Source organism: Diabrotica undecimpunctata, chromosome 7, assembly GCF_040954645.1.
Source record: "Diabrotica undecimpunctata isolate CICGRU chromosome 7, icDiaUnde3, whole genome shotgun sequence".
NCBI lineage: Eukaryota > Metazoa > Arthropoda > Insecta > Coleoptera > Chrysomelidae > Diabrotica > Diabrotica undecimpunctata.
In genome coordinates this window covers 30,013,324-30,018,653 of record NC_092809.1, presented here as the reverse complement: position 1 = coordinate 30,018,653, position 5,330 = coordinate 30,013,324, and the positions used below count along the sequence as shown (strand labels likewise).

Here is a 5,330-nt window from a genome sequence, read left to right as displayed (position 1 = left end):
GCTCTAAAAATACGTAAATAACGATTTTTACTTACTGACTAAAATTAAAATCTGGCGAATTAAAAAAATTTATGACGTATAACAAATTTGGACAGAAGTGTTCTACAACTCCAAAATACATGTAGAAATCATGATCTGATTCATGAGACGTTACGGCCCCAAAATTTTGTTTTTCAGTGTAATTTGTGTAAAATTATTGCGTATTGGCCGATATTGAAAATCTATTTTTTTAGGTGTAACTATTATAAATAAACTTAATATTTTATTTAAATCATTTAATATACGGTTCCGTAGTGTAGCGGTTATCACGTCTGCTTTACACGCAGAAGGTCCCCGGTTCGATCCCGGGCGGAACCACTTTTTTCAATATTGTTATATAATTGAAGAGGTGGATTCCAAAAGGCCTTAAGTCAAAAAAGAAAATTTTTCAGGAACGAATTTTTTCTATGTTTAAGATTTAACTAAATGTTTCTTTGGAATAGAATCAGTCATATAATTTGCAGGTTCAAATTCTTGTTTCACGACAATTGAAAGTAAGATTTGAACACAAAATCATGGCTTTTAAGAAGTTAAACATTTGGTTTTTTTTTTAAATGATCTTAAGTTAGTGACTTAAGCACTTTTGGAAAATTCATGTGGGAGACAACTTCATATTACTATTCATTTGTAAGTTTATTGATAATCAGAGCTTGTCTTTAAGATGTCAGCAAAGAAGACTATTTAAGTACATAATTAAAAATTAATTTTTATTCATCAAAATCAATTATTCACATTTTGTCAAAAGTTGAAAAGTAAAGTTAAAAAATCTTTCAAATAAAAGGCTTTACATTTACAGGCTTTATTACTTTTATTTGAAAATGAACAAACTCGTTGTTCAAGCATCAAAAAAAGGGCACTTCTTCAATAAAACTCGTTTTGCAGCATCCATGAAATCAAAAAGTTCCCAGTCTTTTCCTAAAACTTTAACTGTAGCTAAAGATGCAAACACTTTGTAGTACTCCTCTGGTTCAACTATTGTTTATTTTCTTCTAAATATTTTTTCAACACGTCCAAATACTCTATCAGGAGGCATAATAGCCATGTCCCCTGATTGGAAAGCAATGCTGAATATCACTAAACGCTTTTGTAGTAGAACTAAGTAGGAAATCCAAAACATTTTGATTTTTATTTTGTCCACTGCAAGCATCAGAATACAGTTGAAGTGTCAATGATTTCGCTGGAACATTTTTAAACTTGTCTTCCAAAATCCCCAAAAAGTTATACAGAGCTGAAACTATTTCATTGGAGCCTTGCCCACTCTGTTTTTCAGTCCATGTGTACACAAAAGTATTAATAAAATCTTGTGTATCTTCTATCAATACAAAAGTAAGGTTATAGACCCAAATTTGTCGAGAATAAAATACCTCACCAACTCTTAGTTTTGGAAGAGGCTGGTTTTGTCCCATGTCAAAAGATACCTTAACTGCATTAGCTTCTGTTCTTTTAAGCAGTTCATAAATTTTTTTAGCTCGTAACTTGTGCAATCTGTACTTAGTAATAAGCGAAGCTTTTTCTTGAAGGTCTTTGCATAAATTTATTTCACTTTTTGTTAGATCACAAAATGAACAAACGTCTGTCTTTGGACTGCCAAAACTTAGATTGAATTTCGTCTGGAAGATCTTGAAGAACTTTGAGCGTTTTGAGTAAGATGCAAGTGACTTCTTCTGTTCGTTTTGACTCTGTTTCCAAATACGCCACAATTTTTTAATAGATAACTCAGGGCTAAGGTAACCGCGGACGCTCCTACCCCGACCATAATAACTTTCACAGCACTTTAATGATTTTATGAAATCAATCATTGATTGAACTGTACTTGAATCTTTGGGTTTTTATCCCAGCTCCACCTCACTTTTCACGAAGACATTTTCCTGACTTTTTTAAAGCTTTAAACATTTAAATAGAAAGATCGATATAAAAAGATGTATTCTACATTTCATGTGCAGTTTGGCTAGAAGCTCGCAGATGAAATTCGCAGATGACACATTTAGTAATATTGATGCAAAAATAGTCGACTTGCATCGATTTCCTCGAAGAAACCTTGTTATTCCTGCAGAATTACCTTCCGTTAGTAATGCGCCAAAAGGTGTTAACCAGAAAAAGTATGAACATTTACAAAAATTACTGGAATGGGTGCCAATGAGTGACTTTTACAAAAACATGAACAGTCTGATACAGATTATCTACTTCTATAATAACAAAATGTTTTGTACACTTTTCAAAAAATAATTGTAAAATTCTGTTCCGATTAAAATAAAATCAGTTTTAGGAGTTAAGATGTTACTTTGTTATACTCACCTGTTCAAATATTTAGGGTCAAACAATCGTAACTCCTGTAATTGCCAACACATGTCATCAAATTGAACCAAAGATATTACAAAAAAAATACGTATTAGGTGGTAAAAAAACTTACTAAATCAATTAGTATTATGTGTCTTAAAATGAAAATTTTCTAAATTACGCTCTTCCAACATTTAAAACTTAATTTCTACAATTTTTAAAAAGTGGAGATACGGTCATTTACCCCTAACATACAGATCTGTATGCAACCATCCCGATCAACAATTTTCTGTCGTTTCTGTATGTCTGTCCTGTGTCGTGGTTGTATTCGTAGATGCGCGTGGTTATTTTTCTCTGTTATATTGCGACATGCTTCATCATACCAATCTCCAATCTGCTGTTACTCTTTGTCTTTTCTCATTGCTCAGTGTCTCTTTTGCGGTTTCTTGTATACAATTTTTAGATGTTTCGCATTATTTTCCAATATCTTGTTTCATCATGTTTTTGTAGATTACTTCATCGGAAGTAACCGATGTAGAGCCGTACGTTGCCATGTTACCAATTCCAATGGTAACTTAGACATCTTAATTTTTAATAGTATATAATGTAACATATTTGTAAATTTATATCATTTAAAGGGTTTTTACCCATATATTTTAGTGGCTCATAGCATATGCACTTTGTTACACTGATGATGAAATTTACATTCCGAAAACGTTCTGTATTTGTGATATAGCCCGTTTGGGTATTTTATTTATACCTTTTACTAAAAATTTTGAAATAAAAAATTTATTTTGTGATACATGGTATACAGCCAGCTACAGAAACTTAGTTTCCTACTGGAGTTTTTCTCTTACTCTATCGAGCTTTTTGGTAGTCAACAAAGCACAAGTGTAAGTCAAAGTTTACATCACGACATCGCTGAATCAGTCTGTTAATGGCATATAGTCGTTCTCGAGTAGAGGAATCTTTTGCTGCTTGTTTTTTAGGAATGGTTATAAACGCTGACATCAACTACTCTTGCGGTATTATTCCCGTATCGTACATCGTGTTGAAAAAATCTGCCAATACTTCAAAGTTATCCTGTTCCCACTAGTTTTAATAGTTCTACTCGTAAAGGTATTTCGTCTAATCCAGCTACCTTATGATCTTTAGATCGTTTCCTTTACATTTCCTTCTTTATTCTATTTGTAGTAGGTACCTAGTATTTCTTCTGCCATCCATTGTTTTTTAGCCTCTGACCTGACCTGACGTCTGACTTTATATTATTCCACTTTTTATTTATTTTGGTCTTATCTTTTGAGTTTAATTCTTTTTAATTTTATTTTCACCACATCAACTAACGATTTGTGGTCTGAGTGAAAATCTACTCCAGGATAAGTTTTAACTAAGGTTATAGATTTTGTATATCTGCTGTTTACGAGTATACAATTAATAATGCAACTCCGTGCTTGAATTTTTAGCAATATTATTCTTTCTGAGATTTAAACCACACATAGTACTGATTTTCTAATTGTGTTGCTTATGATGAATACTACTCCGTATCAATGATCACTTTTGTCCAGTATAATACATATGGTGGTTATTTATTGATATCTCTCCATTTCCTGACCATTGTATATCGATAACACAAGTTATATCTATATTTACCCTCTCTTTCTCTTTGATAACATTATGTAGTTTTACAGGCTGATACATACTTCTTACATACCAGGTAGCTATTGTTATCTGAGTGGGTCGAGTATTTTTTTGCTTTTGTGTGCAAGGGTTTCGCATGTTGACGACCGAGGAAGCCTTTCATTCTTATCGTTGTCCTCCTCTGCCGGATTTTGGTCTCCGATTAACATCACCAATAGTGTCCCTTGTGCAAATAGTGCTAGCCATTATAATTTGTACTAGAGATGTCATCAGGGACCTTCAATGCAGTGGTTTCTTGTTGCCTGCTGCATTCTGATGCCGTTAACCACTTTCTTGATTCTCTCGCCTTCGAGATAAGTTTCTCAGTCTCAGGACAATAGAGTGCCATTCCACTTATCAGCTTATCCGCCCGAAGCCGTTGGCCGTTGTAACATTTGACCGTTTATCAAAATTTTATTTATGGCGTTAGATGCACATTATATTCACTAGTGATTTTTAGCTCTATCACAATTTCCTTCACTGCAATTGTTATTCTTTTAATAAATTGCAGGATATATATTTAGAAAATCATTTATTAGCATTTCTCCTTATATCTAATCTCGTCTCCAAATGATTGGAGTAATTAATGTGGATTGGTATTGGAGTGAATAATTAAAGTATTTAATTTTTTTGGCTAAGATAAAAAATTTTTAGCTCCAGTGATATGGGAGATCTCATATATTCCATTATATTTGAGCATTGCTCAAATTAATTGTGTAAAAGTGAAACAAGAAAAACACAATAAACATTAATAATTTTTATTAATACTATCTAAATAAGTTTAAAAAATAAATAATAAATAAAACTGATCACATTAAAGGCCTGACTAGATGTATAAACTATAATATGATGTCCCAATTTAAAAAGGTATAAAATTGTTCAATTCGTTATTTTAATGGAACACCTCTTTGGACATAAAATTGCACGTTCATTAAAAAATAAGTGTTATTTTTAAGATTAGGTTTTTCTGATAATTTTACCTGCAGTTGAAAGAATGTAGCGCTGGAATAGATCATGATAATATTAATAAACATGTAGCTTTCTAAATATTATTATTAGTAAAATTCAAATCAATTGCTTAAAAATTAAGCTGTAAATAAGGGTTGTTTAAAATATTATTTTAAGAAAGTAGCAGTTATCGACGAAGGAAGACATATTATTAAAAAATGATAAAATAAAACTTAATTTAATATTATGTAATTCATTCATCTAACTTGATTAAATTGTTTCAAAAATATTGAATTACATGTATCAAGTTTATTGCTTTTGGATTGTCGAAATTCCCTCCAATTCAAAAATGATTATAAGCTAACAACCAGAATAATACCAAAAACGAA

General features: G+C 31.5%; 1 non-coding gene across 1 annotated transcript; it reads left to right on the top strand.

Moving 5' to 3' along the window:
• Positions 1-284: 284 nt before the first annotated feature.
• On the top strand, positions 285-357 carry TRNAV-UAC (transfer RNA valine (anticodon UAC)). Its single transcript has one exon. It is a non-coding gene; the product is annotated as a tRNA-Val (tRNA).
• The last annotated feature ends 4,973 nt before the right edge of the window (positions 358-5,330 follow it).